This window comes from Achroia grisella, unplaced genomic scaffold (assembly GCF_030625045.1).
Source record: "Achroia grisella isolate CSIRO2021 unplaced genomic scaffold, CSIRO_AGI_Agris_v1 utg474, whole genome shotgun sequence".
Classification (NCBI taxonomy): Eukaryota; Metazoa; Arthropoda; class Insecta; order Lepidoptera; family Pyralidae; genus Achroia; species Achroia grisella.
Genome location: NW_026712878.1, coordinates 4351344 through 4378645, shown reverse-complemented (window position 1 = coordinate 4378645; position 27302 = coordinate 4351344). Strand labels below are relative to the sequence as shown.

Here is a 27302-nt window from a genome sequence, read left to right as displayed (position 1 = left end):
TCTATTTTATTTTCTTTTCTTTTGCCTTTTGTTTCACAATTATTTACAATGGTTTGATTTAATAATATTTCATGTGGATACTATTATATATTTTTTTTTTTTTTTTTTTCTTTTTTCATTTCATTTTGTTAACGTAAATTTAAGGATTAATGTTGATATAACGCATTATAGCGCTTATCTGATTGTAATTGAGCGAAGGGACTCGCTCCGAACAGGATGGCCGAACTGTTAGCTTCAATGTATAGAGAACGTAATTAATTGCTTACATTCTAAATTTAAAACCATAGAGTAAGAACATTATTATGATGTTGGTGGCGTCACTGAAAAGACACCACCAACATTCACAGAAAAGGGGAACGGCCATTCTTGTTCGAAGGCGGCGCATAAAAGATAACAGAGATATTATATTTTATTTTGGGCTAAGCAATTAATATTAGTGAGTCGTGCAATTCCTGTAATTGGAGAAATAAATAAAACAAGTACATTTGCATTGAACTATTATTTGAAAACTTCCCAATACATGTTTGAAAGTTCAAATATAAGTTCATACAAAAATATGCGACATTGAAATAAATATAAACTAAGATATAAAATAAATATACCTTATTTATATTATATTTAAGTATATATTTGAACTGCAGCGAGTAAGTACATAAGCTACGTCTAGACGTTGAGCTTTAAAAAGCTATAAAGCTGCCGAGTAAAGTCCAACTAATACGGTTAAATGTAGCATGAATCTGAAGTACCAACTGGTGCTTTAATCAAGACATTGCAGTTACGTAGCTTTAAGTTCAAGTAAATTATTTATCCATCTACACATATCGGCCACGGTGGTCTAGCGGTTAGCAGTGCTTTAATTCCGATGGTCGCTAGTTTGGTTCTTTTTTTTTTAGTGGATGATAATGGAATGGTGCACCCGCCTGCGCTAACGGTTTACGCTGGCGGGGCACCAGTGGAGGATGATAGGATGAACATGAAGCCAGATCCGTTAGCCCATCGTGATCAGGGGGAACCGCGTGTAGGTCAACCTGACATGGTATATTGTTAGCAATGGGATCATCAGTCCACATTACTAGCAATCCCCCCCCCCCGTAAATTGACGCCATGGTTTAAATTGACTTCTCGCATTACAAATATTAAAATCTATACATAAATATGATTGTTTGTTATTGATCTAACCGTTGTTTTCCATGTATATAATATAAATATGTATTAACAAAAAATATTTTTTACGATTTATATTTAAAATATAGTTTGTTCCGGCTAATCTCAGAAATGGCTGGACCGATTTTGAGGGACTGTTTTTAGCAGACAGCTGATGTAATAAGGAATAACTTATTTTAGAAAAATAAAGTTAAATTCCACGCGGACGAAGTCGTAACTACAGCTAGTATATAATATAAAGACACGAAGACACTTAAATATATATTTCTGACTGACTCTCCTATGATAGAAACACTGGTAGCGTACCAAATTAATACGTGATTCGCCAAAATGTGGACATGTCAAGTGTGATCACCACGACGTCGACATTTGACAATAACTCTATCTACCCCATCTAAGATAAAAATCTTGAAACTATTACTCGGAGTTAGAACTCATTATTTGCTACGATACGCTACTACAGGCAGTGTTATTAACGGAAGGTTTTTGTTGGCTTTGTATCTTCTTGGAATAATGTTGGTATATAGTTGCGACGGAACTCTATTCTATTTTTTTTTTCTTATTTAAATAACTTTAATGCACGTCATACATAGGTAAAAAGTACATATGGCGGACTTAACACCTAATGGCATTTTCTACCAGTCAACCATGAGTTGTGCAGAGATAAGTTGTTGGCGGTGCAAACAATAATATATTATTTTATAGAATATACACGAATAAATATATATATATACACATGCAATTACATAAATATTCCTACAAATATACACAAAAATACATATACATATACAAAAATATACCATACACACATAAATATATGACCAATAATTTGACAATGAAATAGTGATTACAGCCGACAGTGTAAGCATATTACAATAGATACAATATGATTCGCCTTGTAGTAAAAATGATGATATACTACTTTATATCTGGATGGTAAGTATATTATTTTTATTATCCAAGTTCTGTTAGTTGAGTGGTTTTATTTTCGGACTACTTTACAACTGATATAAATACAATTTTTTTTAATTTGGGCTATTCTCAGGTGCCTGAAGAACTGCGACCTATATAGATCTATTGTGCTCGCCCTTTTCAAAGTTCGCTACCTAGACCCGTCAGGGACAAGAATTGAAGGATATTCATAGGAGCGATGGTTTTTATCTCCTCAGGATAGAGTGTATATATTCCAAAGGAGATATTTCGTTTATGCATGAGTGGGCTACAACCACATATATAATGGCGATGTGTAGTGGCATTTTATCTTCAGTTTGGCAAAATTTGCAGATTATAAATACTTACATAATATGCATAAAAAACACCCAATAAACAATAGATGCAAATAAACATACTCACGAAATAAATGTTTGTACCGTGCCAGGAATCGAACCCACAATCGGAAGTAATAAGAAACCACCAACGCCGTCAATTTTGAAAAAGTATTTTCATTGACTTAATAATTTACATTATTTTATTTAATTACGCTGGCAATAGCATGTGTGAGATCACAAATATTAGTGATAATAAAAGTTTCAAAAATTACAGCTCAAGTAGTAGTAACAATGTCGGAATATAGATTAAACTCGCTTTGGAAGTTTACTGTGTTCATTTACTGATGAGAGATGTAACATAAATTTCTCTAAACGATACAAGCGACGCTGGAAGTCGGTTTCCAGCTCCGGAGCGTCTTGCTTCTCGTTTTATTTTCCAACAACTTCATGAAGGAAGAACTTATCCATTCGACTGAAAAGGTTCAAGATTCAACAGTGTTTTTTCTTTTGTTTGTATGCTACGATGTTTAAGCTAATTAGTATTTTAAAAATATATTTTAACATACACATATATCAAAATTTGTTCATTTCAAGCAACGTCAAGTTTATTTCTTATATAACTAGAATAGGAACCAAACTGACGACCCACCTGATGGAAACTGGCAAAACGTGGGTTCTCGTTATTTTACGTATAGAATCATTACGTCAAATTTACAAAAGATTGTTTATACGTAAAACATGATTTACATTGTGCCTTCATTTTGTTATTAAAGTAATTATTTATTTACTTATATAAACTTTGCTATTTGGCAGTTTATATGCATACAGAATTCTTAACAATAAATCTGAATAACGTTTATTTAAAACAGCAACACGCAAGTTTCTTTTTCATTCTTCTTATGAGGAGTTTCTTTTCTCATACTTCATTGTGTGTTCCCAAATCAAAATTCAAAATTCAAAATATCTTTATTCATGTAGGTCTATTACAGACTCTTATGATATGTCAAATCTACCGTCAGTTCTGATATTCTCAAGAAACTCAGCTCGTATTTTTTTCATACAGCATGACTGTTTCAGGTTACTCCACCACGTCAATTATATTATTTACAGCATAGGCTATACCGATCACAGTTTTCACCCATTACAATATTTAATTTACAATATGTCATTCAATGAGTGGTGAAATAAAAAAATATGCCTATTATAAAAGTGATTACATTAAGTTTATTTGAATAGAATAGAATAGAAAATCCTTTATACAAATAAACTTAATTTAAGCACTTTTGAATAGTCATAACTTTTGTTTTAATCTACCGCTCATTCGGAAAGCTGTCTCATCACAAGAACGAGCAAGAAACTTCTGTGTTGCTCTTTTAAGTAATAGTAAGTATACATTTACAAGTCGAAACGAGTGAATACAAACCACCAACTAGTACTAATTTGTTAGGGTCAAATATAAATACACAATAAGATTAAATCAGTCGTAGTAATAAGAGCAGACCAGTTCCTACAAGCAGCGAATTAAGATTATTTCTAATTTGTTTATTTGTAATACTCTATCGTACAGTAAAAGTATAAATAAACGGACACAAATGACTTATGGAATAAATGCGTCACTACTGTACTGATCCCAAAGGAGGGATTTCTTCCAGTCAACATTTGAGTGACTGAGAGGAATTATGGAGTGGTGGAAATAGATACAATAAATGAAATGCGTCACAATGTAATACATACACAGATATATGCATTATATATAAATTAATATAGTATAAATAATGATAGAATATCATCATCTGCTTCCTTATCCCATTTATTTGTGGTCGGCGTAATATGTTTTTCTCTTCCATTCATCCCTGTTCGCAATCATCTCGTTATTTACTCCCTTTCTTATATCATCTTTCACACAATCCATCCATCTCTTTTTCGGCCTTCTTCTGCCCTAATAACCATCCACATTCATATGTAACACCTTGCTTAAGACATCATCTTCATTCCTACTCATTATATACCCATACCACGACAGACGATTACTCTTTAACCTCTCCGATATCGGCGTTACTTTTATACTTTCTCTAATGTATTTAATCTTTATCTTATCCATTCTTGTCACACCACACTCAAACTTGTGACTGACTGGCATAGTGATCTATCAACGCACAGCCCAAACCACTGAACGGATCAGGCTGAAATTTGTAATGCAGGTAGATGTTATGACGTAGGCATCCGCTAAGAAAGGATAATGATTAATTCTACCCCCAAGGGGATAAAATAGGGATGAAAGTTAGTATAAAATTTTGTAAATTTTAAACCGAACGGGCTGAGACTTTGCATGTATAAAGCTACCGTGACGTAGGCATCCCCTAAGAAAGGATTATGGTAAATTCCACCCCTTTAAATTAACGCGAGCGAAGTCGCAGGCAGAAGCTAGTGTATTTAGAAATTGAATAAAATAAAAAATATTACTATTATGTTTTCAAAATGTTAAAATAATTCAAATTTATTATATACGACCTATAAACATACGGCGATCGTACAACAAAGAAATCCCTAGAGTGAAGAGACTCGTATAATTGATCACAAGAATAATTAAATACAAGATATCATACAAATCTACAAGGGTCTAAATAATAGTGTTTGGAATTCGCCCAAACATTACAACTATTTGGTAGTCAAATACGTGAAACCTAATTACAGAGGCATATCATTCGGTACCTAGCTGAAAGTGGAAAATTAAGTTAAACTTTGTTTTAATATGGAATTGAGTTCAGCAACGCTTGTATATACGTTTAGAGACTTTAATTTTAGTGCAATAATATACTATATGACTAGTACCGACCGCGGATCGGAAGACGCAGCTTGGGAAGGCCTCCAGCAAGGTGGACCGACGATCTGGTCAAGATCGCTGGAAGGCATTGGATGCGAGCAGCGCAGGACCAATCGTCGATCTTTGGGGAGGCGTTTGTTCAGCAGTGGACGTTCCGGGCTGAGATGATGATGATAACAAGTACTATATAATAGGTAAATGGTAGAATCTCACTTGCGTGGATACCGTGAGATCCGTCTCACTTTGACGTCCTCGGTGGTCTAGCGGTTTACCACACCGCTTTACTTCCGATAGTCGCGGGTTCAATTCCAATCATTTGTATTCATGAGTATGATTATTTGTATCGGTCTGAGTGTTTACTACGTGTATTAAAAAAAAATCTAAATATTTATATCAGTTGTCTAGTACCCATATCACAAGCTCTGTTTACCGTGGGGCTAGATGGCGCTATGTCAATTGTCCGAGGTTATTATTTTTACAGCCACCAAGAAGCTTACTTTATAAACAAGTTAACATGTAAGTGTGTCTAGTTTAATTATTTATTTATTTATTGTAGTATCACAAAAATATAAAGCACATGCATATAGAGTGTGGTTGAGTTTTTACAATTTTTTGTGATACCCTGAGAGGGCATGGCAATATGACACAACATACCTATAATATTATATATATATATACCGAGGTTAATATTTAATTCAAATGTCAAAAATGTCTCCTACAATATATAAACAAGTAAATAACATTAAAAACTAAAACCTGTGTCAATCATTATAAATATATTATTTATTTATTGTAGTATCACAAAATTCTTGTGATATATAAGTCTCTTCATGTAGGGAGTGTACGGCCGTTGTTTATGTCTATATTAAACCTAGTATAACTATAAATCTTCATTGAAATATTTATTAGTATTTCAATATTCATTATTATTAACCCAGCGCCATCAAGTCCCACGGTACGCAAAGCTTGTGTTATGGATACTAGACAACTATATAATATATATATATAATATAATAAATGTAAATTACAAATTAATCTATTAAAAACTATGAATTATTGCCTTCCTATTAAATCATGTTTACTATTATTTTCTTATAGATGATTATTTATTTATTTATTTATATAAGTCAATTATCTAGTATAACTATACAAATTAAACCAGTGTTATGGACAAAGAAATTTTAGACAACTTTTACAATTTTTTATACAAACTAGAAATCAAAAGAGTCACCGCAATCTCAATATCAAACAAAGACCGACATAATGTTTATTCGTCGATCCTTTAGACCAAAACACTGTTACTTTCATGACTTCAGCATCCCAGTTTTATAATCCATCCATTAATTATTTGGATCGATTGTCGATAGAAGTCTTGATGAATTATTGCTATATCATTGCTGACTAGTTTCATCTTGTTTACTTTTATTTTCTTATAGATGATAATTTATTTATATAACTTCAATGCACAAAATACAAAGGTAAAAGTACATATGGCGGACTTAACGCCTTATGGCATTTTCTACCAGTCAACCACAGGTTGTGCAGAGAAACTGTAGGCGGAACAAATGTAATCAATAAGAAAAATAATACATAACTCCTGGAAAGGAATATGCTGAATGACAAGAGATCAGACAGACTGAAAAACTGCGTCATTCGGAATAAAAGAAAAGTTACCGATATAAATTTGAAAATTAAATACTCAAATGGAAATGGGCAGGTCACATAATAAGAGGATGTGATAAATGAAGTAAGAAAGTGACACAATGGGGGAAAGAGGAAAGGAAAGAAAAAGGAAAAAGGAAAAGAGGCAGACCCCACACAAGATGGGATGATGATATTAGGATAGTGGCAGGAGTAATGTGGAACAGAGTGGCACAAGAAAGAGAAGAATGGAAACGATTGGAGATGGCCTATGCCGATTGGCAAACAGATCTACAGACATTAAAAAGATCCAAATAATAATAATAAGAGTAATTTCTTCGTTTTATGTTTTTTTTTAAATAATGTATAAATTGATCTGAAGAAAGGCTATAATAATATAAATAGATGATAATGAAATTGTGCACTCACCTGCGCTAACGGTTATGATAAGATGAGTATGAGGTCAGGTCAGATAGTCTATGATAGTAAATTCACCATAAATTTATCGCGATGGTTTCCATGGGGAACCATGTAGAGATCAGTTGATAAGATCAAATAAACAATTTTCTTTCTTTCTTTTCCTTTAAAAGATTTCTTATTTCTGATTGTTGTTGAAATATTTTATGTATTCATCAATGTTTTTACATTAATGAATATACTTTTGTGTACAAATAAATCATATATAAAAAATTCTCGTGTCACAATGTTAGTTATCATACTCCTCTGAAACGGTTTGACCGATTTTTATGAAACTTTATATGCATATTCAGTAGTTCTGAGAATCGGCTACTATCCATTTTTCATACCCCTAAGAGATAAGGGTTGTACACCCCTAACATTATTTTTTTCTGGACAAAATTTATTTGTTTATATTTTTTTATTATGTGCCATTAAAAATACATTTATTACACTACAACCCTAAATTTTCACCCTTCTAACACCAACCACTATTTTTATATAGCGTTATTAATTTATATGGCAAAATAAAGTTTGCCGAGACTGCTTATATATATATTATATGTCAGTTATACCTACATAGTATGTACACTACATTAATGTCTCGGCTGGGCCACACGAATCCTGACAAGCGTAACATCATAATTTTAAGTTAATTAACGGCAAAAATAGAACAAAGTTTATGTTGTCGGATTTTAAGCTGTCCTAATTTATAATTCAAATATTAGTTGCATATTATTTTTCATTCAGTTATTATTATTATAGTACCTATAGGTAGGTAGGTAAGTCTGATAAAGGTATCAATATTCAAATCCGCAAATCAAATAATATTTCCTTGTCAAGTATTCAAATTTATTATAAATTCATCTGATATTTTATGAACTTGATTAAAGGCTAAACTTTTCGAAAAATCAGTTTCATTAAAATATAGATGTCCGTACTATAATGTACGGTTATAGAAAAGTTGCGAGGTAACAGATTGAGCTGGTAGGCATGTTATGCGGAGGAACGAGGACCATGTCTTATGGAAAGTGTATAATATGAATGTGGATGGATGTAAAGGGAGGGGACGCCCTAAGAAAGGATGGATGGATTGTGTGAAAGATGATATGAATAAAGAAGAGTATGCTCAGATATGACGACCGATAGAGAGCAGTGGATGAGAATGACATACTGCGACGACCATAAATAATGGGATAAAGGCAAGGCAATGATGATGTTCGTAATATAATGGCTGACATGTTGAGAGTAAATAAGCTTTCCAGTTCGAATCTCGGTCAGATCAGTTCCGACATATTAATATAATGTATTGAAGTAATTATATGACTTTTCTAGTACATACAATGCAAGATCTTACTAATTTAGGGCTAAATAGTATAATGTAATTTTTTTGCACAGGATTTTTAAATATCTATGTTAAATATCTCTTATATATAAAATTCTCGTGTCACAGTTTTCGTTTCCATACTCCTCCGAAACGGCTTGACCGATTCTCATGAAATTTTGTGAGCGTATTGAGTAGGTCTGAGAATCGGCCAACATCTATTTTTCATCCCCTAAATGTTAGGGGTAGTCCACCCCTAATTTTTTTTTTATTTTTTAGACTAAATTTTAATTTCTATCATAAACCCCTATTTTTTTTAGCTTTATTAATTTATATGGCAAAACAACGTTTGCCGGGACAGCTAGTAGATATATATATATATATATATAATTATTTTTAATGCTCTGCCCACATAAATCTCTGTTTGCCCAATGGTTGACTGAGAGAAAATACTCATGGTGTTAAGTCTACCATACGCATCTATATTTGTGTATTTGTGGTAGAATCTGTAAAAAGTCGTCTGCTTGTGTATCTACCTATTTCAGCCATCCATCTTGCATTGTAAGCTGTTTCTCCGTTGCAGGTTGAGATTCGGCAGTAAGAGTACACGATAAGAGGCGTCACTGACTTCACATCTGTTTTGAATGACGAGCGAGCATGGCAATAGTTGTACATGAACGGCAATTTCATTTAATATTAGACATAGACACCTATATAAATCATCATAATCTGCTTCTTCCTTATCTCATTTATTTGTTGTCGGCGTAATATGTTTTTCTCTTCCATTCATCCCTGTTCGCAGTCATCGCGTTATTTACTTCCTTTCTCACCATATCATCTTTCACACAGTCCATCCATCTCTTTTTCGGCCTTCCTCTGCCCTTACAACCATCCACATTCATATGTAACATGTAGACATCTATATAAATATACACTGTAAATAAAATGGCTTTTAAAAAAAAGTAATTTAATTGAGTTTCTTGTCTCTTCTCAATTATATCTATATACTGAACAGAACAGGGAATAATTATAATATAAAAAATTTGACGTTCATAAGCGGCTAAAATATCCTACATGAATAAATGATTTTTGAATTTGAATTCTCATCTTAGTCCTGTCGTATGGGTAAAGTATCACATGATAACGTGATAGCAATTGTATACTAGTACAGTCGCTTGTATTTGACAAAGAAATATTATTTCCATTCCATACAAAAATGGGTATATAAGTAAAACTAATAAAGGGAAATATTTCACAATTTAGTAGTTTAATAATAAAAAACGTACGCATTCAAATGTCCATCATAAATTTCACTCGGAAAACAAAGAATCCATTTACAAATGGTGCCTACCGATCGCGAGGAGTCGCCGGGCGGGCGATAAAACAAAAACCTCCTTTTAAATCGTACTGAGAGATTTTTCTCGTTACGGTTTCCACATAAATTCTAAACTTCACACCCCTACCATGGGTGCGATTTTAGATTACCTATAACACTTTACAAATATTAATCTAAATGTATATAACTCAAAGAGAAAAACATATTACGCCGACCCCAAATAAATGGGATAAGGAAGAAGCAGATGATGATGATATATAACTCAAAGATGTAACTGTAGATATAACTATAAGACTGCCATAGCGATCTATCAACGCACAGCCCAAACCACTGGACAGATCGGGCTGAAATTTGGCATGAAGGTAGATGTTATGACGTAGGCATCCGCTAAGAACGGATTTTTAATAATTCTATCCCCAAGGGGATAAAGAGGGGATGAAAGTTTGTATGAAACTTTGTCAATTTTAAACCGATCGGGCTGAGACTTTGCATGCATAAAGCTACTATGACGTAGGCATCCCCTAAGAAAGGATTTTGATAAATTCCACCCCTAAGGGGATAAATTAACACGAACGAAGCCGCGGGCATAAGCTAAGTAATATTATAAACGCGAAAATTTGTAAGTATGGATGTTTGTTACTCTTTCACGCAAAAACTACTGATACTGATTTTGATGAAGCTTTACAGTAATATAGCATCAGAATAACACATAGGTATACTATAGGCACAACTAGTACACATATAAACCTTCCGCAAGAAATTACATCACAGAAGACCGAAGAGCTGGCAGCTACCTCGGACAAAGAATTAGTCTAGCCATTCAAAGAGGGAACGCTGCCAGTATCTTCGGAACGTTGCCTAAAGGGACCCCTTTTAATAATATATTTTAGTTATTATATTATATTTTTTAAGCTTATTAATTTTAGGTTGTAGTTGTACAATTAAGTTATGTAAATGATATAATTAGTTAATAACTCATATACAATATAGTTGTCGTAAGTCATTTATTTTTCATCTACGCTAAGTTATAGTAAAATCCGTATCAAAGTCGAAGAATGAACATACCGACGAAAATGATTACTTTATGTTATATTATTTGAGAAAATTTTGAGATACAACAAAGGGTACCGTTTGAGATTACTCTTCATTACATAGTATAAAACAAAGTCGCTGTCGCTGTCTGTCCGTCCCTATATATGCTAAAATCTTTATAACTACGCAACGGATTTTGAAGCGGTTTTTTTAATAGATAGAGTGATTCAAGAGGAAGGTTTGTATATATAATACATGTACACCCGTACGAAGCCGGGGCGAGTGGCTAGTATAGTAATAATTAAGCTAGATGGTTAGCTAGCTTGACTCCACTCAAGATCTATCTAGTTTAGTCAGTGTAGTATGTTTACTACGCTAACCAAATGGTCTCCTCTCCGATCCCCCGCCCAACTCAAACGGGGATCGATATTACGACGGCCTGAGCCGAGGTTTGAACCCCTAGCGGTGCCCTCAAACTAAAGTCGTATCCGTAAGGCGGGAGTTGGCCTACAGCCGCTCCATAAGTCCTTCCGCGGGTTTGGAGTGCCATCTGCACTCGCCCCCTATCGTCCGGTGAAGCTAGAAAGGCCGGCCAACATTATAGTCCGAAAAAAAAAATACTAAATGGTCTACATGGACCTAGAATTTGAATCTGGCTGATACCAAAAACTAAACCTCTTTTACATGTGTCATAATAACTTTTCAACTATCTTTCTGGTAATGGGATACATCTATAACTATTATAATAATCATAAAGTTTATTATTTCGTTTTATATGTTCACATAAAATAATGAACGTGTAATTTTATAACTTTTGTTAAAAAATTCTAATTAAGTTTCTTAGCAAAGTCTGCATTCTGAAAGTGGGTATAGATTAATAAATTACTATTTAAAAAAAATCTTTATTTATAATAAAGTCATTTCTATTCCTTTTTAACTCCGTTGAAAAGTATTTTGTAAACAAAAAAGTTTGTTACTTTCTTGATTTCTATATTCTTAATTAATTAATATATACGAGTAACTGTATACTTATTTTCATTTACGTTAACACAAAAACTCCATAAACATAGCGTATTTCATTATTAAAACGAAAATGGTTTCAAAATTTAGTACAGGCCGCCCAAAGTTTTTTAATATAGTATAATAAGAGCAGATAACAGAAACACGGAGAACTTGCTTAATCTATTTTGAGTCTTATGCTGCAATGATAATGATGTTTTTCGATGTCGCATAGTTTTTTTGGACGGCCTCGGTAATCTAGCAGTGTTGTAAATCTACTTCCAATGGTCGCGAGTTCGATTCTTCTCACGGTGCAAATATTTTTATTCATGAGTATGATTGTTTGTATCGATCTGGGTGTTGTCTATGTATATTATGTATGTATATATGGAAGATATATTATATATATGTATGTCTATTGCTTATATTGGTTGTTAAATGAACAAAAGAACACTAGTGTCGTATGCTTGACATGTAGGACATTTTAGCCGCTTATGAACGTCAAGTTTTTGGTACTAATATTTTTCCATACCATTCAGTTCAATATACAAATTCAAATGAAACTCAACTGAATTTCTCGTTTTAAAAGTCTTTATAGGTGTTTATGTCTGACATTAAACGAAAATCCACAACAATGCACGTTTGTCATTTAAGTAATAATTTAGTCTATGTTTGCTGGAGGAATATTGCAATGTTTAATTTGTTTTAATTGACATAAAAAATATTTAATGTACATACCTACCTACACAGAATTTTATAGTGACGCCACGGAATGTTCGAGAAGATGTGCAAAATGTATATAAAGTGAAACAAAACAACATCGATGTTCTATTTGTGACGTTCCAAATATGAATTTTATAATTTTATTTTTAAATGTAATTATATGGCTGTTTGCGATTGCAAACATGCTTCCGGCCTAACGTAGTTCACTCCCTAAGTTCTTCCTTCCTTTCTAAGGAAGTTTAGCACTACTCAATGTTAATCGTGAAGCCTAGATTACATAACCTTTGAACTACATATGAACTCATAGGCTCAGCACATGCCTATATGTAAAAACCAGTGTAGAACATCGTCGAGAGAACATTTCTGACATAAATTGACATTAAATATTCTAAAACACGAGCTCAAGAAAAGACGCGTAAATCAAGTGAAGATGAATAAAATATTTCATGTGGGGCTCGAACAGTATTTACCCGTTTAGATGTGAAATACGTTACTTTTGACATTACATCAATATCTGAAGAAATTATTTGTTTGTTTCAATCTAATCTCAGGAACTAATAGTTCGAATTGATAGATACATAGATAGATAAATGCTTTATTCAACAATTACAAACACATAATATACATGAGATACATTTTATAAATAATAAATATAAATAAATATTACAAATTAAAAAATGGAGGTGGCTTTATGTGTCGCAATCATAGTAACCAAGTCCATTGAAATTTTAAAAATTGTAATTGAATTGAAAAATTATTTTTGTGTTGCATTACTACAGATTTTTTTTACTTCATCAATAATAACATCTTCATATAGCATAACCTCAGTTGGCTCCACATTTGGCTGAGGTCCGCGTGGGTGAGTATTGCCTTCTTTGAAACCAGATAAAAGAAGAGAAAATAAACATATCTATACTAATATTATAAAGTGTGTGTTTGTTTGAACGCGCTAATCTTAGGAACTACTGGTTCGAATTGAAAAATTCTTTTTGTGATGGATAGTCCATTTGTCGAGGAAGACTTTAAGCTATATAATATTATGCTACGACTAATAGAAGCGGAGCTGCAATGAAAAATATCGCAAAAGTTGCGCGAGTCAATTAGTCTTATAGTAAAAACTACTTTCAGCCTTTCAACTTTAGGTCTTAACTTCAATGTAATCCGTCTAAGGCGTAAATACCATGTTCTACCTTATATATATCTATATAATGACGGCATCAGTGGTCTAGCGATTTAGTATACTACCTTACTTGCGATGGTCGCGGGTTCGATTTTATTATATATAATATAATAATAATAATATCTCAAGACAATTCACACAGCGCCATCTAGTCCCATGATAAGCAGAGCTTGTGTTATGGGTACTAGATAACTGATATAAATACATCGATACATTTTTTTTTGTAAATAAATACATACATATTATACATAGAAAACACCCAGATCGATACAAACAATCATACTCATGAATACAAATGTTTGTACCGTGCGAGGAATCGAACCCACGCCCATCGGACAGTAAAGCGGTGTGCTAAACCACTAGACCACCGAGGCTGTCAAATTTGTTTAAATTGTGTAGAAAGTCGTCTAAGTGATTTTTTTCTTTATTTTTATGTGATTTGAATGGATTACTAGCTGACGGCCGAAGGTATAACTGTTGTCTACATAAATAGTACGAGCATCACGATATCGTGTGACATCCGAGATACCACACTGCACTTCCAAAGGACTGAGATGTCTCATGCCTCGTATTCTGTAATTTCTTTACATTGTATAACTTTGTTGTATTAAAGTTATTGCACAATTTTTATTACAAATTATTGTAAAATATTGTACAAATGTACAATACATAATCATAACATTTTACCAACAGAAACTTGTTAACATCATTTTCCTTTACACAAATTCATAGACACTTCGGCAACTGTTTCAAACTGTTGTATCAAATTTTCATCATAGCTGGATATTATATTTATTAACCGTAAGCTTATTAATTAGATTATAACACGATTCTGCGGGCACTTGTCGTGTTGTTAATAATTAATAGGATCTCTTGCATGTAAATGTTATGTTAAGAGAATTTAAAGTTATTTTGTTATTACATGTACATAATGATCTGGAAGCTGATACAGTTACAAGAAACTATTAAAACAAACAAAGAAATAATAAAAATGTCACCTCAAACATTACCCAAACTGTTCGCAGACTAACGATACTACTGAAGATATATTCTATGATACTATATGAATAATCTAAATATATATAACTCAAAGGTGACTAACATAGTGATCTATCAACGCACAGCTCAAACCACTGGACGAAATTTGGCCACGGCTTCGCTCGCTTTAATTTATCCCCTTAGGGATGGAATTTATCAAAATCCTTTCTTAGGGAATGCCTACGTCATAGTAGCTTTATACATGCAAAGTCTCAGTCCGATCGGTTTCAAATTGACAAAGTTTCATACAAACTTTCATCCCCTGTTTTATCCACTTAGGGGTAGATTTTATCAAAATCCTTTCTTAGTGGATGCCTACGTCATAACATATACCTGCATGCCAAATTTCAGCCCGATCCGTCCAGTGATTTGGGCTGTGCGTTGATAGATCACTATGTCAGTCAGTCACCTTTGAGTTGTATATATTTAGATGATAAGAAACTAAATTTAATTTAATTAACCGAAAAACAGTGATAGACGACAGATGATGACCTCCTGACATTCCTGACTTGACATTCTACATACACAGAGAAATGGGGACGTTAATAAAATATGTATATAGATATACTAATATTATAAATACCAAAGTATGTCAGTCTGTCTGACTAAACGATTGCAGTAATCTTAATGAAATTTGACGTCATGAACCATTGAAATAAATTAATGGTAGTTGGTGTGTGAATATAAACTGTATTCAATAATTATTGTAACTTAAAAGTTACAACTTTACCGTTATATTACATAATGGAATATACCGGCAAAGTTACAAATTTACAGTTATATTACAAACTGTAATATAACGGTAAAGTTTCAACTTTACAATTATATAAACTGTAATATAACGTTAAAGTTACAGCTTTACAGTTATATTACAAATTGTAGTGTATTACAACAATTATTTAAAAGACTACACACAAGTTTCTTGCTGGTTCTTCTTGTGATGAGACTGCGTTCCGAATGAGCGGTATATTAAAAGAAATAAATATGACTAATCAAAAGTGCTTAAATTTCAGTTGATTTCAATAAAGACTTTTCTATAAGTAGGTTATATATACTCCTATACATATATATAATAATGTTATCATAATTTATGAAATGAAATGAAATTTATTTATACAATATTTATTCATAGACTGTAGTTATTCATATATTAAAACTAAAACATGAATTAAAATAGGAGACAATGAAGTGTGTACGGGCCTCCTAGACAGGTTAATCACTAATCTGCATTTAGAAGTGTCAGTATTTGTTCCCTCGTTATAAAGAACTAAATTTTAAATATCAGTAGAAATACGAAAGTTTGTTAGTATGGATAAATAGGCGGATGGATGGATGTTTGTTACTCTTTCACGCAAAAACTACTGAACGGATCTTGATTAAATTTTACATAGCTTTTTCATCAGAATAACAAATAGGCTATAAACTTCATGCGAGTGAAACCGCGGGCACAGCTAGTCTATATTGAAATAAACATCAAAGATCAGAGAACAAAATTACCATCCAAATTATAACTTTGACCAATTTTCAACAAGGAAACAAGCCATTTAATTTTCAGATACAAGTAACTCTGTTTATGGAATAAATTTGAATTGTTACTATTAAACTTTGTTATAATTTACAAAATTTGTACTACGCAATTGTCGAATTCACGTTTTAGATTTGAAGTCTAAATTATTTATTGACTAGCTGTGGTCGCGGTATCACTCGCATGTATTTTGTTGACTGACCAATGTAATTGTGTAGTTTTTTTTTATTTTTGTTGTTAATATTACAGTGCCTTGTGTGTGCCTTTAACTTGAATAAAATTTTTATCTATCTACCTATTTACTCATGATATAAGGTCTGCCAGCTTAGGACTAGAAAGAAAGAAAGAAAAAATATTTATTCAGTGCTTTTCAACAATGGTATATAAAAAACAAACAAACGAAAATAAAGATTAAATAAAATGTCTGTATAATTAAACTTAATTTACCATGTAGATAATTAAAAGCAAACATAAAATAATCATTTTTTACATACATATAGGCACTGAAATGGCTCCACTCAGCTTTATTGTATGACCTATGTGAACATACAGCTGGTTTACAGTGGGACCAAAACGAGGAATATATATATATATATATATATATATTTTTTCGACGACCTCGGTGGTCTAGCGCTCTAGCACACCGCTTTACGTCCGATGGTCGCGGGTTCGATTCCTCGCACGGCACAAACATTTGTATTCATGAGTATGATTGTTTGTATCGGTCTGGATGTTTTCTATGTATAATATATATGTATTTTCGAAAAAAAAATCTATGTACTTGTATCAGTTATGTAGTTATGGATGTAACACAAACTTTAGATAGCTTAACTTGGGACTAGACGGCGCTGTGTGAATTGCCCTGAGGTTATAATTATTATTATATTATATATACAGATAAGAAAGGGACAGAGAGAGATGGCTTTATTTAAAATATTAATGATAATAATTAAAACAATATTATAACTAATAAATATAAACATTAAACATATATATATACATATACCACTTCGCCGTAACATTTATAGGTTAAATAGTACACAGATAATTCTTGTAGAGATTTTTAAAGGTGATTAATGATTTTGCACTCTTAACTGGCGGTGGAACAATCTTCCACCAGGTTCCAACCTTCCAGTTAGGAGTTGTTGTTGGTTGTTGGTGCTGTGTGAATTTTTCAAGGATAAAAATAACTAAATCTAACAATATCACCATGCAACTACATATAACAACCTACCGCATCATAAAGCCTGACAGATCGAGTCTGAAATGGGAATGCGCAGTCACCAAACAAAAGAAGCTTCACAGCATTCACGGCACGAGACGTTGTGCGAAACTGTGCCACTGTATATTATACTGTGTAAATCTCATTGTAAACTGCAGAATGCGTTTTGTAATTTCAACTGGTTTTATCCTGCGGCGTTGCCTATATCAAACCGTCGCATATATACTTTCTAGATATAGATAGATAATTTCTTCATTCATCAATTACAGATACAGCGCATAATGAAATAAACAAAAATGTAAATAAAAGAAATGTAGGTGACATTATGTGCCTCAAAGGTGAATAGACAACCAACTCAGCATATAGCTACAGATAAATCTGCAGCGCTGATATTCTGTTAGCTCCCACATGTATATATTTACTACATATATACTAGCAGACCTCGCGAACTATGTTTCATCTCAAAATTAAATATATCAAAGGATTTTTGAAGTTAGTTACGCAATAATTTTCTGAATCCTGTTTGACAGGTATCAGCCGTTTGTATGAGAAAGTATAATTGTTGTTTTTACTATTCTCCATGCAATTTCTTTATATTTTGTCACCGTTTAAACCTTTCTGCAATACATTCAGAACTGAGATTTAACAAATCAAAAATAATTTATTTCTGTAGAATATTTTAGTCGCTGATCGTCAAATTTTTTGGGTTAATATTTTTCTCTACCGTCCAGTTCAGCATACATATTCAATTGAGCAGAATGGAAAGACAACTTGCGGGCTGCTCTTCTAAATAAAGCTGTAAGCTCAAAATTGGTATAGAGAGATTTGAATTGACATAACAGTCAAAGTATTGCTTTATAATAAATTGGATCTATATACCGAACTGGACGGTAGGGAAAATTTTTAAATTTATATGTAAAAATTTGACGTTCATAAGCTTCTAAAATGTCCTACATGAATAATTGATTTTGAATTTGAATTTAAATACTTTTGAAATGAAATCTAAGTACTCTCCTACCAGTCCTAGATTTCATCATTTTTAACATGTATTTTGTGACTTCTTCATACCGTTGCTGTACAGTTACAGTTACTGTGTATAACACTTGGCCGATCTGATACACAATTTATGAGTGCCACCTTAGTAAGCCGCATATTTGCTTCCAGTTACATAGAAAATCGAATAAATCTATCTGATACATAAATGTATATATGAAAACGTAGAGATGTTCTAACTCGTAATAAACATGAATCGAGTTAACTCGAGTTGAAATTCAGGTAACTCGAGTTAACTCGACTCCAGGAAGAAACAGTTATTTTTTTAATTTTTCTACTTATTGTAATGTTATTGGCTGCAGCTGGCTTAGACGACGTTACCGAAGCATAGGGGACAAGTAGAAATGAACTACAAACCGGTGGAAGGACTTAAGGAGAGCATGCATAACTGCAGGTTAACTATTCTTATCTGAGCGATTATTTTAAATATTATTCAGTAACGAGTTTATTTTCTATATACTGAAAATGAATCCCAGCATTTCTTACATTTTACACGTCCATTCACTGGCGATTCGAGAACGTTTCAATGAAGGGATTTCCTCTTAAAACCCGGTAACTCGTATTCAGCACACAGCACGAGTTAGTAGCTCGAGTTGACACATCTCTATGAAAACATGCCTCGCAGTTTGCACGTACGTGTGTTTGTACTGGGAGCGCTCTAAAAAATGTTTGCACAGAAAGCACAGTGTCGAAGCCATGATATTGGCAGCGTGTTTGAGTAACAAATGTTGACGTAACCCTCCACTGCATCCTCCTCGTAGAATCTGATAAAATACTGTAGCTAGCTACATGTACTGTAGATACATTAGCACTTAGCTTTTATAGCGCAAAAAAAACATTAAATAATATAATCTTTATGTTATAACAGCTAAGTGCTTATATTATTCTTTTTAAGTCTGTTACTATTAGGATGATACCAGAAGATAATATTTTAAAGAAGGTGTTATATATGAATGTGGGTGATAAGAGCACAAGAATGCCGAAAAAGAGATAGATGGACTGTGTGAAACATGATGGAAAACTGCCACTAAGGTAACTATAAAAAAAATGTCAAAATAATACCAATATTTAAAAGAAGAACGGTGGACAAGCTGGCAGTAACGTACCCATAAAAACTGTTATCAGAATAATAAAACCATTTCAAAAAAGAACGGTACACAAGCTACCAGTAACGTATCCATAAAAAATGTTATCAAAATAATGCAAATATTTAAAAAAAGAACAGTGAACAAGCTGCCAGTAACGTACCCTTAAAAACTGTTATCAGAATAATAAAAACATTTCAAAAAAGAACGGTACACAAGCTGCCAGCGACGTATCCATAAAAAATGCTATCAAAATAATCCAAATATTTAAAAAAAGAACTGTGAACAAGCTTAAAAAAAAATAGGTACACAAGTTGCCAGTAACGTATACAAAAAATATTGTTATCAAAATAATACAAATATTTAAAAAAAGAACTGTGAACAAGCTGCCAGTAACGTATCCATAAAAAATTGTTATCAAAATAATACAAATATTTAAAAAAAGAACGGTGGACAAGCTGCCAGTAACGTATCCATAATAAATTGTTATCAAAATAATGCAAATATTTAAAAAAAAAACGGTGGACAAGCTAGCAGTAACGTATCCACATAAAATGTTATCAAAATAATACAAATATTTAAAAAAAGAATGGTGGATAAGCTAGCAGTAACGTATCCCTATAAAATGTTATCAAAATAATACAAATATTAAAAAAAACAGTGTACAAACTGCCTGTAACTACTAGCCACAGATCTATTCCGTACGACTGTCAGGGCCGAACTCATTGTGAGAGTCATATGAATGAATATAAATGTAACATGATGTTATTACGAGTGCATAGTTTAAACGAGGAAGTACTATGTTATGTTCGTATTGTTGTAGACGATGTGCAGTTCAATGTCAATTATGAGTCACTTGTACTAACTCATGGGTTTGACTACATTTAGAAAATAACACATGTAAAAATCAGAATAAATAACCCTGGACAATTAACACATCGCTATCTAGTCCCAACCAAAGCCGAGGTAGTGTTATAGGTAATAGATAGATAAGTGATATAAATATTTAGATCTCTTTGCAAAAACCATGATTAGTACATTCAAAAAGCCTAATATCGGTCTACTCTATCGAAATACTTCAATAGACTATTGCTACTGAGTAAAAACAACATATGCAGAATGACTTTACAGGCCTTTACAGAACACTGCAAAAATCTGCAGATTTGCCAAACTGAAGAGGAAACGCCACTACACATCCTATGTGGTTGTAGCCCACTCATGCATAAACGTAATATCTCCTTTTGTAAGTTTACACTCTATCCTGAGGAGATAAAAACCATCGCTCCTAAGAATATCATTCAATTCTTCTCGCTGACGGGTCTAGGTAGCGAACTCTGAAAATGGGCCAGCACGACAGATCTATGTAGGTCGCAGTGCTACAGGTCCAAACAGCAGACAATAGCCTAAACAACCCAAAAAAAAATTGCATCCATGCGAAGCAGGATCGCTAATAAAACATATGCTGTTATGACCACAACTTTTCATTTATTATGGAAGTAAATTTTTACGCTATGAAACTAGTAGTGAAAATTAATTTACCTCGTGGTTGCTGGCTGAAATAAACGAGCAGCGGGTAATCCCAAAAACGCAGCAATGGAAATTCCTGAAACAAATTATATAAATGGAATTTAACTATCCATAAATTTAAAGTTACAAAGGCATGTTTCATATAGAATGACGGTGGTTTGGCACAGCACTTTACTGATGATGGTCTCGAGTTCATTCTCGCAAGGTACAAACATTTGTGTTTAGCAGTAAGATTGTTTTTCATCAATCTAGGTATTTAATGTACATTATGCAAGAATGTAAGAATTCATAATGTAACAATACAACACAATGTAATGAAAACTGTGAAATTAGTAGTAGTGTAAGATTTATATAATTGTATATGCATATTGGTAAATCTAATCCTCCTAATGAAGATGGGTGACACTGCATGTTGTCAACTCACCCGGCCGGCCAGCGGTGGTTCTGGGCCAGACGGATAAGGTCTGCCTCGGTGTCACTGTTAGGCAAATTGTAACATCTCGGCTGGAGTTGTACAAAAGTGGAAATTAAAGAAATATAATAATATTAAAGTAAATTAAAAAAGGCACAGACGAATATGTCTGTGGAAAATTGTATTTAAAAATAAAAAAAAATGTACATTATGCATATATTTTGGGTGCAGATGGTGCTGTGTGAATTGTCCAAGATATTATTATTATATATAGTACTAGCTGTTTCGGCAAACGTGATTTTCCTCAAAATAAAATAAAAAATTTACGGGTGGACTACCCCTAACATTTAGGGGGATGAAAAATAGATGTTGGCCGATTCTCAGACCTATTCAATACGCTCACAAAATTTCATGAGAATCGGTCAAGCCGTTTCGGAGGAGTATGGGAACGAAAACTGTGACACGAGAATTTTATATATAAGATTTTATTTGAGAGCACTATTAATGTAGTTAAATATATAACTAGGCACATATATAGAAAGAATCTGAACGAAATTTTTCTTTTTTAGAAACCAGTTCGTTTACATTGTTTAGTTATATACGTGTTTATTACTAACATTAAAGGAAAATCCCGTGCATGAACAGCTACTGTCATAGCATGAACATGGATATGTTGGTCATATTACATAATATAAAATGAAGTCACTTTCGGCCGTCTGTTCGCTTAGATCTTTAAAACTACGCAACGGATTTTCAGGCAATTTTTGATAACATACAGATAGAGTGATTCAAGAGGAAGTTTTATATTTATAATACATGTACACCTGTGTGAAACCGGGGCAGATAGCTAGTATATAATGTGTCGGTCAGAGATACAAGCCAAAACTCAGACATGTAACTGAATAAATTTCCCCAAGGAACATAGTCGAAATATGAAAATTCGTAATATACGTACCTTTTTATACTAAATTGATTACGTGACAGTGCCTCTGTGAAGAGTTCGAGGAATATTTATTTTTCCACTGAAAAGGTAATGATCCTAAACATTCATCTGATGGGAAATTATGACTGTTACGTTTATATATTTACTAACTACTCGCCCTGGTGTACATGTATTATATATATATATATAAACCTTCCTCATGAATCACTTTATACATTAAACAAAACAGCTTCAAAATCTGTTGCGTAATTTTAAAGATTTAAGCACACATAGGGACGGACAGACAGCGACAGCGACTTTGTTTCATACTATGTAATGATAGATAAAAAAAAATTGTAGATAAAAAACCTATACATCATCATTATCATCATAAATTCAAATTCAAATCTATAAATCATTTACTCATGTAGGACATTTTAGCTGCTTATGAACGTCAATTTTTTTATATTATTTTTTTCTCCCCACTGACCAGTTCGGTATATAGATCCAATTGAGAAGAACTGACAAGAAACTCAATTGAAGTACTTTTATTCTTTTTTTTTTCTGGTGTTTTGTCATATATTCTATTTTTATAATTATTTTTAAACTTTCGTCTTTAGTATACATTATTTATATTATTAATCGGATCCAATACGTATAATTTTATGGCACCTATTCGAAACATGGTGAGAGGTAAATACCTTTATTTACCATAATATTATTCGTGTTAAGACCCGGTTCATAATATAAATAATTCTATTTTTATACTTTTACTTTTATCTCCCTACTCAACAAACTGTCTATAAACTCAAAATCGCCATAACTTCACTTACACTCCTTTTTCACTAGGATTTCAAACTTACTATAACAGCTTTAACTGTATTATTTTTTTTTTGCATAACATTAAAACTGTATCAAATACACAAATTTGAACAGGGGGGAAATGTGATCGTTAGTAATGTGGACTGATGATCTTATTACTACCAATGTACCATATCAGGTTATCCACGCGGTTCCCTCTCAAAAACCATCTAAATAAATTCTTGGTGAATTTGTCACGATGGGCTAACTGACATGACCTCATGTTTATCTTATAATCCTCCACTGGTGCCCCGCCAGCGTATACCGTTAGCGCAGGCGGGTGCACCATTCCAATATCATCCATAAAAAAATACGTTTGCACACTTAATAATAAACTATATTAACTCAAATATTGTTTTTGAGAAGTCTACTAACTTTTTAAATATAAAATTTCCAAAAATCATATATCTTTAATATAGTTACAAATTATTGAGAAATCTACTCTAATTTTTTAAATTTAAAGTCCATTTCCAAAAATAAATATATCTTTAAGTTACCTTTACGACGTAATGGTACCAAAATATGTTTTTTTTTTTATAACACAAGGGACAAACGAGTATGCGGCTCACCTGATGGCAAGTGATTACCGTCGCCCATGAGCACCCGAAACACTAGAGGAATTGCAAGTACGTTGTTAGCCTTTTAAAAAGGAATAAGCTCTTTTCTTGAAAGTTTCAATACCGTATCAAAATGTTATATCGTCATTTCGAAATCGTTTGATACAGAGATTACAATTCCCAGATAGGTTGACATTTCCTCCAGCTTCAATCTCACGAAGCCATATCGACACATGATTATAACAGAATTGTATCGGAACCCTGACCTACTTGCAAACTTAGCAATCTCTACAATCAGTAGTCCCTTCATATCGATTCAGTATTCGGAGCCAATTCACCCGTATCATGATGACAGCTCATAAAATGTCAATCACTGTTTGAGAGCTTAAGCGTAGTACAGACGCCGGAGCGTTAGCACTATGAGTTGCTCAGATGAACAAATGCCGTGTATAGGTGGCTCAACTGGGGCCAACTTGTAAGAATGCAGCAGAAGAAATGATGTCATATACATATAGGTGGCTCAACTAGGGAAAATCTGTAAGAATCCAGCAGAAGAGTAATCTACTAATAACCTAATAATAAATAAAAAACATTGCTCCCAAGAATATCCTTCAATTCTTGTCCCTGACGGCCCTAGGCAGTCATTGCAATGTTTTACTTTTTGTGCTGAGTGGCTCAACATTCGGATGTTGGTGCGTCTGCATGCCGCTTAATAGGAACCCGCAGGTAATACAAAGTTGTGAGTACCCTTAATTTAACTTTTAACATTAATAAAACTTTGATAATAATGAATAAACCGAATAAAAATATACGTACGACTATTCAAAAGTTTATTTGAATAAAGAATTTTTTATTCTATTCTATTATATTGAACTAATCGATTATTAAGTACCATAAGATTATAAAGACGAAGCTTGTGAGTATGGATGTATGTCTGGAACTCTTTCATGCAAAAACTACTGAACGGATTTTGATGAAAGTTTGCAGTAATATAGCTTATGCATCAGAATAACATATAGGCTATAAATTTCACGCGAGTGAAACCGCGAGCACAGCTAGTAAAGAATAAATTTTACTAACTTTATAGTATACAGACACACAGATGTACAAAACCTGTCAGCCAACAGCTTATTTCGCTAGCTGTGTTAGAGTATGAAATGTAAGATAGTGGAATTACATAGTACTGTAGTGTTACCAGATGTTGCGATTTTGGCGGATTACTTTTTGTTGATAAATAATATGTATCCCATTCAGGACAAGTTCAGTCCCGCTTTACGGGATTTTCGATTCTTCAATTACGATAGTTTTTACAGTGGCTATATTTGTTAATAAGATGTTCTGAAAAAATCTGGGAACTCTTGGTACAGTCGTATAACCTCATGTATCAACAATACTAATGACGACCTCGGTGGTCTAGCGGTCAAGCACACCGCTTTACGACCGATAGTCGCGGGTTCGATTCCTTGCACGGCACAAACATTTGTATTCATGAGTATGATTGTTTTTATCGATTTGGGTGTTTTCTATGTATATATAATACGTGTGTTTTTACAAAAAAAAAAATCTATGTATTTGTATCAGTTATCTAGTATCATAACACAAGCTTTAGCTACCTTAACTTGGATCTAGATGGCGCTGTGTGAATTGTCCTGAGATAATTATATTATTATTATTATTACTAATTAATTACAGAACTAATCTAATAAACTAGTAATATAAATAAAATTATGATTTTTATAATGTCCAAAGTACTGTTCATGTAGTTTAGATTATCAGTTAGTTTATCATTTCAATTTATAAAAAAATAAACCACTACTAAAATTAAACCTTTATAAAACGTTCAGCTAAAGGGTGACCTAAAATATATTGGTATAATAGATTTTAGGTCGCCCTTTGGCTCGTTTAGCATTTCAGTTAGAAAAAAATAAACCACTACTAAAATTAAACCTTTATAAAACTATCTTCCTACATTGCAACGTACGAGTGGTATCGCGGGTGTAACATAATAAAATAATGTCTATAATTTTCATGTTCATGTGTATAAGAGCCGTGTACCGCTTCCTTCCTTCCAACTCATTTTATGTATATTATGTATGTAATAACAAAAACAAAACTTCAGTTATCTACAACCTATAACACAAGCACTACTTAGTTTAGGACTAGAAGGCGATGTGCTCATTTGGCATTCCAATACCAAATAGGAGAGAAAAAAAATATAGAGAGGTTTCTTAGTAAAACAAGCGATCCAGATCGCCCAGTAACGTTTGCTATTGCCATAGATATTTTGTTTTGCCATATTATTCAATTGACGTACGCCGTCAACCCTTTTCAAACTGACGTATATTATTAACACTTAAGGACCCAAGCCTCAATTTTGAACACAAGTTCTTGGCATCGGGCCCCGTTTTAGACCCATTACTTGTTTTGAAAACAAATTTCAAGTGGTTTTAGGCATTCAAGAAAAAAGTGTTCTATTTTTAAACTTAAAATAACAAAGTAATCGTGAATGATGCATTCTATTTTTAAACTTGAAATGACACAAAAATTGTGAAAAAGATATTCTATTTTTAAACTTAAAATGACAGAGAAATTATGAAAAAGGTATTCTATTTTTGAACTTAAAATGACAGAGAAATTGTGAAAAAGGTATTCTATTTTTAAACTTAAAATGACAGAGAAATTCTGAAATAGGTATTCTGTTTTTAAACTTGAAATGACACAAAAATTGTGAAAAAGATATTCTATTTTTAAACTTAAAATGACAGAGAAATTGTGAAAAAGGTATTCTATTTTTAAACTTAAAATAACAGAGATTGTGAAAAAGGTATTCTATTTTTAAACTTAAAATGACACAGAAATTACGATAAAGATATTCTATTTTTAAACTTAGAATGACAGAGAAATTCTGAAATAGGTATTCTATTTTTAAACTTAAAATGACACAGAAACACTGTGTCCGCGGTTTCAACTGCATGAAACTTATAGCCTATGTATTCTGATGTATAATATATATTATTGTATAGTTTCATTAAAATACGTTCAGTAGTTTTTGCGTGAAAGTGTAACAAACATCTATCCATACTCACAAACTTTCTCCTTTAAAATATAAATAAGATATAAGTCAAGAATATAACTGAATACTGTCTGTGTATA

At 32.7% G+C, this 27302-nt stretch overlaps 1 protein-coding gene across 1 annotated transcript in view; it reads right to left on the bottom strand.

Moving 5' to 3' along the window:
• The window catches only part of LOC131845550 (octopamine receptor beta-2R), a 241317-nt gene that overhangs the window by 156484 nt on the left and 57531 nt on the right, over positions 1-27302 (bottom strand). The window contains exon 2 of the mRNA XM_059194620.1: positions 21410-21473. The gene's annotated coding sequence lies outside the window, so the exon portion shown is untranslated. The remainder of the gene's footprint in view (positions 1-21409; positions 21474-27302) is intronic.